This window comes from Hesperophylax consimilis, chromosome 23 (genome assembly GCF_061612785.1).
Source record: "Hesperophylax consimilis isolate HC1 chromosome 23, BYU_Hcon_1.0, whole genome shotgun sequence".
Lineage (NCBI taxonomy): Eukaryota > Metazoa > Arthropoda > Insecta > Trichoptera > Limnephilidae > Hesperophylax > Hesperophylax consimilis.
This window is the reverse complement of record NC_142858.1, coordinates 1,603,979-1,617,076: the sequence shown is the minus strand read 5'-3', so window position 1 is coordinate 1,617,076 and position 13,098 is coordinate 1,603,979. Positions and strand designations below refer to the sequence as shown.

At 32.5% G+C, this 13,098-nt stretch overlaps 1 protein-coding gene across 5 annotated transcripts in view; it reads left to right on the top strand.

Annotated features, from left to right (window-relative positions):
• trol (terribly reduced optic lobes) overlaps positions 1-13,098 on the top strand; it is a 298,108-nt gene that overhangs the window by 166,651 nt on the left and 118,359 nt on the right. The window contains exon 1 of one of the 5 annotated variants that reach the window (XM_089645755.1): positions 11,463-11,535. The exons of the other annotated variants lie outside the window; for them this stretch is intronic. The gene's annotated coding sequence lies outside the window, so the exon portion shown is untranslated. Of the gene's footprint in view, positions 1-11,462; positions 11,536-13,098 lie in introns of those variants that run through there. 5 annotated transcript variants of the gene reach the window in all.

Here is a 13,098-nt window from a genome sequence, read left to right as displayed (position 1 = left end):
CTTAACTATCTGATTCACTTGGCCGTGCCACGTCTTCCTCGGGCGTCCCCGACTTTTGCTGTCATTCACATTTGTATCATATATTCTCCTTACACATCTTTATTCGCTCTACATGCTCAAACCATCTAAGCGTCCCTTTCTTGATCTTACTCATTACGCTTACATCAGCTTTGCACTCTTACGACGTACTTAAATCAAACTCATAGGTTTATTTATTCAATGACATGAATACAATCAATGGATACTTATGTATTTATAAACAATTTTAATACAAAAAATCTTAATCTATTTTCCATTTTCTTTAGATATTTGTTGAGTTCAGTGATGTAGGTTAATTCGCTTCTTACATCAACTAAAAGTCGATGTTTTATAATCAAGTCGTAAAAATATATTTTCTGGCACTACATTGTTAACGCTGGCTAAACGAGATACATCAAAATAATTTACTACGGAATTGTATATCTTAAAAAGGCCTATAGAAAATCCGGGACGGTATAAGTCTGTGTCCTAAAGATAACCCCCAGCAATGCCGGGTAAACGTCAGCTAATTTTTTATAATTGAATTAAGGCGATGCCATACGTAGTAATGCAAAATCATGTGTTTTTGGTTTGAAAATTTGGTCGCCTAGAAATGTTTCAGATGCTTCAATTAAATACTGCGAGTAGAATACATCTTGACCTTTGAAATAATCGAGTATTTTTTATATAGTCTTTTTATAAGCCCAGAAAAAAATAATGTATAGGCCTATGAAAACTACTTTAAAGTTCAAAATCTCCTACTTACGAAACCATTTTCGGTTATGATTTTATTGTATAATGTGGCAAATTAAGTTATTTATAAAATGATCGGAAAAACATAAATATTTATGCCTGAACATCCACAAAATAAAATAAAAGGCAGTTTTTGGCCATGTTTTTTTTCTTGCATAAATCAAAACAGGCGGATGGTGTTAAACGGGAATTTAAACCTTATCGCCATCTACGTAAGGGTTGTTATTGATAGCGGCTCAATTTAAAATATTAAACGACGTAGTGCATCGCCTTAATTTAGTTTTAAATTATCTCAAGAACTGACTCTAGCATAGCAAACTTGGCAAGACGGGACGACGCTTCATTCGGCCAGCCTCATGTTATTCTAAATAATGCCAATATTTAAATCTTATTCTGTGTGTATATTTTTATAATAATAAAATAATTGTTTTACTATCAAAAATATAATGATTTGTTTACTTTAATTTCAATGTCCATAAAAAATTCAATTTCGCTGTTTTACATCTGCCAATGTTGTTGAACTTTGTTATTTATTAATAACTTTAAGATTAAACGTAGGAACCACATAACGTAACTTTTAAATAACGTTAACGTTATTTTGTAACACCAAATTTAAATCTTGAATATTTTCCTAAAAATTAACAATAACATTTTTAGAGTTATTAATACGAATACTTGAGAATTTATTATTTAAATATGATGTTTTCCACATCCTGTACCCAACTGTCGTCAAATCATGGTAATTATGCAATGTTTAAAAAACTTGATTTAAATAATAGTTAAGTAGGTAAATATAAACCTAACAAATAAGAAGCCATACACAGTTGATTGACAAAATGTATGTTAGGAGGTCCTACCACGAAAGCAAGTTGGCAAGTCCGAAGAGCAATAAAAATTATTGAGGTCTGTAACTCGCGCATCTGAAGTCGATAAAAGCTATTTAGTGTACTTAAAGATTCTCGGGATTCGTGTAAAAGCTGTCGCCCGTTTGAGCAGGAAGAGTGACGGTAACATTAGATTATCGTGTTCGAGCCGGAGTCGCTTTGATACCCAGCAGCAGGAAGCGGTGGCCAGCGGTGTGTTCCGTTACGCCGCGCCGGGCGTGCCCAATCGACCGGTCCCAATAAAATAACACTCGACCTTTAGTCACGGGAAAACTCTGCAATCGATCACGGTGCGGCTGCATCGACGCATCTAGGCTCGTGCTCAGTAATTCCTCGCCTGAACGGCTCAAAAATATATAGATATGGCATGGCAAAGTGAAACAAACATTTCAGTCATTCAATAGTCAATACCAGAAGAGTATGTATATCATTATTCATTAACGAAAATGAAGGATGCGGAAGGAACGCGCAGGACCATGGGCAAAGATAGAGTTGCATGAAGTTTCATCATCCTTGCCTACCACCCCTGCGAAGAATCGTGCGATGTTTACTTAACCGAATATGCAATTTCGAAGTGTTATGTTATGCGATATCTTCATTATAATACAGTAATCGGACATCAATTACAATTTTGTAAGACTAACTAACATATATTCAAATAATTGTAGCATTATTACAAAACCTATGAAGATATATTTCTTAACTAGCCCTGAAAATATTAAATATTTCAAATGAACAATATTTAATTGATACCTAAAAATGTATATTTTATTGTGTTTTATGACAAACTATACATATACCTAACAAACTATATAAAAACTCAACATTTCTTTATGACCGAAGATTTAAAAAAATATTGACATAAATAAAAGAGAAAATAATTAGCCAAGGGTAACTTAAGTGGCGGTACTTAAACCCGCTCACAAAATTGAGTTGACCGATTACCCCGTTAGACATAGATATTTTATCCTTTACACCATTTAAAGTACCTTATAAGGCCGGTTCGCCGACTCCTGCTTTATTATCTCGATAATATCAATCTTTACTTACACACAAACGCCAGTATTTTTTGATGTGATATCTCCTGGGAAAATCCATAGCTAACTTTACTGCATCCATAGTCCAAATCTGAGCTCAAAAATTCAGTGTTGAAACGAGGTGAAGGTGTCAACGTCGAATTATTCTCAAATGATTTCAGTTGAACTCCATCGATTGGCTGCTATGTACATTGTTTATTTTCATAATTATTTTCCACATCTCCAAGCAGAATCACGGTCGCTCCGTTGTCAAAGTCGCTTCGTTCCAATTACTTTCATTAATTTCAGTAATAAGGAACTGCAGTGAAAAATATTAAGAGGAGCGACTGCCCGGCCTTTTACTTACAAAACTTACATTTGGATTTGAGGCAAAAAACTTTATTTTGTTTCGTTTTATATAATATACATAGGCCATTAAAGAAATCATTTTTGCACGATTTTAGAGGCAACTTTGAAAATTATTTTTTAAATAATGATAATTATTTAAAAATACACTTTCCTTACCTATTTACCTAGGTATAAGGAAATGAAGTGTGAAATAATAATATTTATTATTAAAAAATCATTATGATGAACTTAAATTAATTTTTATTTACATTAGAACACAAATGTTTCGTCCGTAAAAAGGGAGTTTTTTTCTAATTTTTACTAACACACAAAAATTTGTCAAAGTTGATTAAAAAATAATGGAATTCCTTAATAACCTATATTTTAAAATTTAATTTGTGCCTTATTGAACTTTAATTCCTTTTCAAAATTTTAAAGGAAATAAATTTCCTTTACATATAAATAAAAAAGTAGCATATATACGTAATAGATATTTGCTAGTACTTCGTATTAGTTTGTTGGCCTCAAATCCTAATTTAAGTTTTGTACGATAAAGGTCGCGCAGTCGTTCCTCTTAATACTTAAAAATGGATACAACAATGAACGTCGATCCAATACACAAGCTGTTTGAGATGATCACGGTAGTAATAATAATAATACTTGAATGACTTGTATAGCGCCGTTTTTGTGCAAAAACACCTCAAGGGCAGAAATAAAGAAGATTTTTTTACAAATTCCATAGTTTATTTTCCCATAAAAAAATATTTTTGCAAGGAGGATTTTTTTCCGTACAAACAGTTGAATTTTTTTAACCTGAAGACTGCTATAAAACTTTAGAATTTCGAAAATTTATTTTATTTAGTAAATGTTATCATAAATATTTGATAAAAATTTTTTATATAAATAATATATAAATATATATATTTTTTATTCTTCTCCTCTTTTTTTCAATATTTTTTATTTTTAATATATATATATTTTTTTAAACATAAAGATTTGATGTTTGATTAAAATCAGAGATACATGTACTTAATAATAAAGGGTTAAAACAAAAAGATTGATTGCATGGCATATTATATAAAATTATTATATATTATACAAAATCTACATTTTGTAGAACAAAATATATAATAAATTAGTCCTTCATACTGTGTAAGGGGCAGAATATCTGACAACAAAACATAAAAATGTGAAGTTCTTTTATTTTTGTTATATGTTACTATTGAAACATATATTGATAAAATCACATTACAAATTATGTTTTTTTTCTTTTTTTTTTTCTTAGGTTTGTCAACAGTGATTTATATCAAAGCTCTCGAAATACAATTACATTAATTAAACTTGGTTGATACTATCACTAATTACAGACAAACACAACATTAATGAACACAACACTGTAAGTAAAGAATAATGTACATGTATGCACCTACATGCATACATGTATTCACACATACATACCTACACTTAATCTGTTGTATTGACATGATTTAAAAAATCTTATAATAAATGACGTATATCTGGTTTCGGGATCCATGTGCAACTGTTTACATATGCATGGGGTAAAGGGAGGCTGGGTGGAAGCGCGGTTCAAGCCTACGATGACACAGTCACGAGTCGCGGTCGCGGGTCGCGAGGTCGCGGGCCGGTCGTGACAAGAACCAAACGGTCCGCGCCCGCCACCCACCCACCACCCACCTGCAGAGTACCTCCCACTAGCTGCAAGTTCAAGTCGTTTATAGATTCAACTAGCCAAGATAGTGTCGGAATTTTAACTAGTTCCTTTGATAGATGATATTACGTGGACATTTATATGAATATACCACTTTTAAATGTCCATTTGTATACAATATACATATATGTAATACTCTAATTATACAGAGCCATTGTTTTTTGAAGCTTTCTCTTCAATTTTGAATGGTAGTCTTTCACTAGGCAACATTTATATTATATACTTTTCTGGAATGAGGTTGAAATGTGCTGTATAATATGAATACAAATTCTTTACAAATCAATTCCAATTTTGAAAATGACAGGTAACAAAAATATTCATCGTAGATATATATTTATTTATTTTTTCATGTTCTCCATGAAACGGTTATACACCAATATATCATGGAGAAGATTACAAATTAAAAGGTTTACACAGGCAGTTTTACTATTTTGTCACATGCGTTATAAGATAGTTACTGAATTGTCTGTAGGTGACATTGAAAATGTCGATGGCTAATGCAGAATCGTTAAGCAGTTGAGTCGCTCTGTTTATTGGCGCGTTCTGATAGGCAGAAGTCCTCGCTTTCGGAGCATATAAGAGTGCATGGGATCTCCTTCGAGTATAATTGTTAGGGACATAAAAGTTAACCTCTTTCAACATAGGCGGATTATGTATTGTACCAGAGATTAACTTAAAAAAGTGTTTGCCTAAAAATATTTTTCTGCGGGCTTTTAACGTATTGAAATCGAGCATTCCTGTTAAGAACAAGGATGGATACAGGAATGGATAGTATGTATGTATATTCCCTCATATACAGTATTTAACACTTGTCTGAATTAAAAAAATAAATTCAAAGCTAATTTGAGTGCATTGAACTAAAGTTAACAACTTAAATTTGTATTTTTGATAACATAAGCATGAAAGATTTAATTTGAAAATTCAATTTGGGTTGCCGGATTTCGAACCCACGATCTCTGAGGTCCTTAGATCCTTTAATGTAGGTATTTGTGTAATTTTTTGTGCATATTGTATTGAATTGCACAAACTAAAAGGAGATTCTTATGAAGCAAGTACAATATATTTATGTTTTTCGTGGTTTGCAATTTCTGTCAACATTTCTTTCGTATTCTTAATCAGTGCAACAAAATAATTTTATAGATAAGAGTCGAAACTTGGCTAGTTGGATATTAATGTCATGCAGCCATCAATCTGTTGACAGATAATAGCAAAAACAACACATAGACAATGCATTGTTCTTAGGTTTGATATATTATCATCATGTAACCCACAGTTGAATTAAAAAAATATTATAATATTAAAATATTAAATATTTAGTGCTTAGCTTGACGCAAACCCTTTTATGCATTCTATCAAAACAATGTATGTAAATGCATATTTGTCCCTGTAGGTATACATGCAAGGGTGTTATTTATTTGTCTGTCTCAACTTATTAGTACCTTCAGATTAGGAATTTTTAACCTTTACACCCTTTAAAATAGAATATCTTCTTTGTAAAGTTAAAATGCTATGCATTCAGGTTTCAATTATCTATAAATTATTTGTTCTATAAATCAAATACTTTAGGATGTGACCAGTGGCGGCTCGTGACTTTTGGGTGTACTTGAGAACTAATATTACAAACAATGGCATAATTGATGTTGTTGTAACTGAAAACGGTTTTTTGTATGAAGATTTTCAGGAAATTTCAGTTTAGCAGTGCGCCGCAGCGATTTTCTTCATACAATCAATCGAATTTTTGAAAAAAAAAAAAAAAAAATTGTAATATTAGTATTCTAGTACACCCAAAAGTCACGAGCCGCCACTGGATGTGTCATAATAATAATAATTTAATATAAAATAATAACTTCGTAAACACCACTTATGTTTTTATACTTAATGTCGATAGGGTTTCGCTACAACCGTAACTTCTTTAACGCTGCATAACAATATACAGCCGTGGTAGTGACAACTATGGATACATATATTTTCATTTGAAAAAAATACCTTATAATATTATAAAAATTCAAAATATTAAAAAAAATTAGAACCCCCATACAAATCCCTTTCACTAAAGTTTAAAAAAAGGTAGACAAAAATGAAAATTTCAATGAGATCTACGAATTGCATAATTTGTATGTAATCTACACCGGAGTCTCACCGATCGGGTTTGGTGGTTCAACAATATCCCCAAATTATTGGGGATATTGCGTGACAGGGGGATTAAAGAAGAACAGGGAGCTGTGGCGAGGAGGCTACCCCCCCAACCTTCACCGCCTAACCTTTCAGCCATCATCTCACAAAACGATGATGGCGCATAAGCATATGTTTTCTTCGCTTAGCGTGAAAACTCCTTAAAAATGTACCGCGTCGAAGAACGGATGTACCTTAGCTTTCTAGCTTGTTAATTACGTTTTAAAATTTCGTAAAATTAAAAAAAAAACTCGGCCAAAGAAAATCTAACTTTTATTTCTCCTACCAAAAAATTACTAAAGAAAAAAATACTTCATAATCCCGATCAACGACCGGTACACGTCAGCTTGTCTCTAATAAACCTTAAATTATTAGTAGAACAACATAAACTTAATGTAATACATTTTATAATGATGTTTCGATAAAATAAGGGATGTTGATGAATAGAGGTTTATATAAAATGCAAGTGTTTATATAAAGTTAGTGTAACCCACATTTACCGACCTCCTCACCGAACAAGCTTCAACCGACCTATCAACATATTATATTATATTAATATTTCCGATGAATACCGGTGAGTGTTTGATTTTCTCATAATGAGCCGTGCTTCTTAGTGTTGCGAGCAGTCCTGTCCCCAATTCACCTGGCACGTATGAAGTAATCAACCCGAAGTGATGTCGCGTTTCATCTAAATAAAACACTGACGCCCACGGCGGCCATTGTACGACGTTGTAGAGTCACAAATCTCTGACATACATTTCTTCGCGTTTACCCATAAGAATGTGGCTCCAATTTCAGCCGACGGCTCTGAATCACTTTTCTTAAAATCTTCTGAAATGTTGCTAATTACTTGCTCGGAATGATTTGCATCTTTTAAGGCGGGTCCTGATTTTACTAGGCATTTCTTAATTTTTAATTCGCGCTTGTGCTTTTAATCCTTGTAAAAATCTTGTTCATTATTTGTGACATCTCGTTGCGGGTCTGCAACCTTGAATTTGTTAACACTATTTTATTTATTTTAAACGATTGAAAAGTCATCGATACTAACCCTTTGTCGTGATAAAAGGTACCTAACCGACATGTGTGTGTAATCATTGATTTACCTTTGTTTTGATAAAATATTTTTGGGAAATTTGTTGAATGATGCCGGTTCAAAAGCTTTTGTTACAGAGCGGAAGCGATGTTCAGTGAAAAGCAAATATATTTCGGGAGAGGGGGTGGGGGGGAATGTATGAATCTGACTTAATAATGTTAAATTGTTATGGAATACGTATTTTAAAAATTGCGATTTTTTCAGCAATTTTGTAGCTTTCGTGGAAGCCCGTATATATTGCTGGAATGTTTAGCTGGAATCTCTCAAAGGCCACACTACGCTAAGCAGACAGTTCACATTTTCTAATATGGAATTCTTGTAATCCAAACCTATTGAATTTGACACTCTGTCAAAGAGTGTGAAACCTTTAATTAATCTTGCTTTAAGAGTTTTGTTATTTTAGACGTTTTCTTAATTAATAATAGTGGATTACAAAGTCGAAGCGGTAATGAAGATATGACTATTGAATGAAAATTTAAGAATTTTGTTTATATTGAATATGCTAAAATTTTATTTTCTATTTAGTTCTTGCACACAACTCAGAACTAATCCTCACCCGAAATAATTAGAAAATTTTGGGTTTTGAAACATTTTATGATTTCAATTAAGTTTTCGTTCTTGAATAGTGGTTTCACACTACATTACGAGTAGTATCTTCAGTGTCACTATTGATAAAGGTGCAATAAATAAATTAGAAACCAACGATATGTATCTTTATATCTGTAACAAGATTACTATTACCGTGGGGGCTATTAACACTACCTAGAGACATAGAGTTTCTGTAGGTGGTCTGGTAAACAAACTTCTCCCGTTGCTTCGTGGTAGGTTGTTTCTTTTTGATAGCTTTCGATAACACAAATAAAGAGGATTGTTTTGTTTATGAACGTGGGAAATATTTCATAAAACACATTCCACGATTATTAATGATTGCCATGGTGATACACATTTACCTTAAAAATAAAAATTAGTATTAAAGGGATAATGTTGTATTATATGTAGACTATCGATGGGCATAGGTCGTATCGGTACTTTAGGAAAATCATAAAATACAAAACACACGATAATCAATTTTGTTTACTTATCTATTTATTCCATCTCGCAGAACATAAATCATGTTATTTCTCATAAAAATCAACCTCACTAGGATTAAGCCTGTTTCGAGTTTAACAATTAAAATTCGACTGAGGCACACATAAAGTAATCACGAACATAAAGTAATACTATATACAAAAAAAACATATTTAAAAAGATAGTAAAAGATATACCACATGAGTGGCCAGATAGGTAATTTGACAGTATATTGTAACAATATTTGAATCATAACTAATCATTGTTTCCAAGAAGAAACAATATAAAGAATAAAGACATCTAGGGTGACATTAAGTTTTAAGCAAATGGGACTTATATAAAATTTTGTTATTTAAGAAAGGACAATGATGAAAAATATTATCCTCTGTACATACAAACATTTTAAATATTTTTTTAAATCGATACATTATTATAACCAAAATATCGCGCAAATCAAAACATCGTGCTACTCAGAACATTATGATTCTTTAAATATAATGATAATAGGTAGGCAGGTACTTTTCGGAATATGCAAAAAATTTCAAAACTTCTTAAGGTTCAGCACTGAAAAATGGCCATAAACATCACTGTGTAGACTTGTCTTTTTTAAATCGATTATTCATTGAAATGAATTTATGTCGACCAAAGACCGATTTACACTTGTGAATGTGAGAATTATGGTTATAAGCGTTGTTCATTAATTAAAAACTTAATGCGCACCTAAATGATTGTAGGGCGCACTTACTAACAAACTGTTCACTTCTAATCTGAACCACCCTGGTAAATAGATACACTTTCATATTCGGTAAATATAATACTGTACGAACATTATTTGCTGTCCTTTGTTCTGTTTAATCATCGTTTTGCAGGGAAAAATTTAAACAAGACGGATTATAAATAACACGGAAATAGGATTAAAGTGAACAATAGGGACGGTTCTTTCAGAGTCGTGATCAGCTTTGTTTGCATTATTAACACGCGTTCCTATGAACATAATACCATTGCTTTTGAAATATCTGTTTATAAGCAGCACTGCCATCATTCTAACAATTTTTATACCTTAAAACGGAACGTAAAACAATATTTTGTGCATTAATATGTAGACACTTACATACTTCCCGAAATAAGCTTCATTTCCAATTGATCATTCTTATTTTAATGCATATAGATTACGCTATACGCAATATGGCTTAGCCTATATAAGTATATCTCTCGCCATACAATACCAACGGGAATGTAAGGCGAGCAATGTGCTAAAATAGGTCAAACCATGACAATATAGCGCGCTTATGGCGTGGTCTGGCACAGGCTTTAAGTCTTAGTTAATGCAATTAAGGCGATGCACTACGTCGTGTAATATTTTAAATTGAGCCGCTATCAATAACAACCCTGACGTAGATGGCAATAAGGTTTAAATTCCCACTTAACACCATCCGCCCGTTTTGATTTATGCAAGAAAAAAACATGGCCAAAAAGTGCCTTTTATTTTATTTTGTGGATATTCAGGCATAAATATTTAATTTTTTTTCGATCATTTTATAAATAACTTTACTTGCCACATTATACAATAAAATCATAACCGAAAATGGGTTCGAACGTAGGAGATTTTCAACTTTAAAGCAGTGTTCATAGGCCTTATACATTATATTTTTCTGGGCTTATAAAAAGACTTATCTAAAAAATACTAGATTATTTCAAAGGCCAAGATGTATTCTACTCGCAGTATTTAATTAAAGCATCTGAAAAATTTCTAGGTGACCAAATTTTCAAACCAAAAACACATGATTTTACATTACTACGTATGGCATCGCCTTAATGTCATCTACTTATAACGTGTATTAACTAGTACCTACAATTTATGCTTAAACGTACACAAATAGTATAACGATAAATGGTTCTATTTGGTCATAATATATTTTAAATCAAATAGCGGTGACTGAATAAAGTCCGATGAGGCGTAAAAGTGCGTTCTCTGATACACAGAGTAGAAACGGGGTTCCCCGCAAGCTCTGAGCCGAGCCCCACCTGGCCAAAATCAGTCGCGCCGGTTGCAGTCGAAGGCACTCATTAAAAAAGTGCATTTTAATGCGCCCGTTAATGAGATTGCAGCGAGGATGCAAGATCACTTTCGTTTTTATGGTTGACCGTTCCTGGTGCATGGAAATGCACTTTTTATCTGCGATCCTGAGCAGGAGTAATAGTGAATAAGTAAGGAAGTTGCTAAAAGGGTTAGAGCATTGTATGCGCATGAGTTGGCGTTGGGCGGGGAGCGCAAGCTTGGTAGGTCGGGGGCGCGGTTTAGCCGCCGGCTGCAGCCTTGCATGTTCCTACGCTGCGCTGCCACCACCGCTTGCTGCCATCAGTGACTGATCAGTCCTACGCCGGGCGTCGCGGTGGTAGAACGTATCAAAAGAGAACATCCGCCACCGCTCTTCCCAGCTTTTTCCTCTACTGGTACGGAAAAGTTAACGTTGAATTTCATTGTTTGAAATATAAATCTCTTTAAAGTTTCGTGTGTTTTACGTGAAATTTTTGGGAATTCTTGGTATGTTTTTTGCTTTTATATTTAGAGATCACTTTTGAAAAAATCTTTTTTATGATTTTCGATTTCCCTTTTGGTGAAAAACTTTTTTTAGTCAATGTTTCACATTTCAAGACTTATCAATCTGTTATGAATGTTTCATAGGTTTTAAAAATATTTCTATTCTTATTTTAAAGGCAAGTTTATTTCAATGGATTAACTCACTAGAAATGAATGCAGGTTCAAATTGATAATTAAATGAAATCCATATTTAATGAAACTAAAGAATTGTTTTATTCAAATCTATACAATTCATTGGATTGTAAATATTTTTTTTTTGTTATTTAAATAAAATTAGAATTCAACATTTTCAGATTTAAAAAAAATATTTTCTCATATTAGAAACTAAGATTTTTTTTTTAGTTTTCATTATGAGTTATAATTAACTTTAAACATTTTTGCCTCAATACATCGCGTAAATGGTGGTGTATATTGAATACCTACTATACATAAAATCTACATCTTTTCGAGAAAAAAATAATAATAATCCTTTGAATTTTAATAACTTAGATTTTACCAGCACACACAATTCTGAGATTTCATAAATGATAGTTTTTTGTCAGTTTTTCCTTTGCTTCCGTCGGTAGTGATACATAAATACGTTCTTTTAACTAGAAATAACGAACAATGTTGCGTTAAACAAGCTTTATGCTGTTATTCGCATTGTATTAAATTTCACGTATTTTTTTCTCACTTTATCCCGTTGCTTGTTAAAAATTTTAGTTTTGTTATCATTTTTCTGAAATAGAGTTCAACGCGTGTAAAATCATTGTTTGGTTTAGATTAATGACTATCTAACTTCAATCACTTATTTTTTTATCTAGTAGGAAGATCTCCAAAATTGTTACAACACATTTGTTTGTTAAAGATACTACTGTTGAAAAAGCGACCGTTTCGATGATATAACGAATCTTATAGTTGGTAGGTGGGTCATACTTGGGTATTGTTTCGTTTTTGAGAAGTGAGCGACCCAGAAAAAAGTCAGATGTGAATTGACTTTGATGAATTTTTGGTAGAAAAGCTTTTGATTTAGGAATAAAACCAATGTTAAATCGTAATTTTTGATGAGACACCTCGTTAGATTTTTCGCTTCATACGTATCTTGCTATTTTGTAATGCTGGTATTTGTTTTAGGAAAGAATAGAGACTTTCTAGTCGGCGGAATCTTAGATGCAGATTTGTGATTCGGGTCGAAAATTCAGTCTGCCGCCGCCGGATAAAATTTTGCCCGCAAATCCCCAATAAAAAGGGATGATCATGGCTATCATCTTGCCACCTATGAACAGTTCTGCTTAACTTGGTTTCCATTTTATAATATTATTCTGTATCAAAGAGTCAAATTCATAATATTTAAATGAATTTCGTTTTCTTTTTGCAACTTTACACCCACAGCCGAAACAATATTACGTTTTAAAAGTACTTTCTTTCGCTGAAAT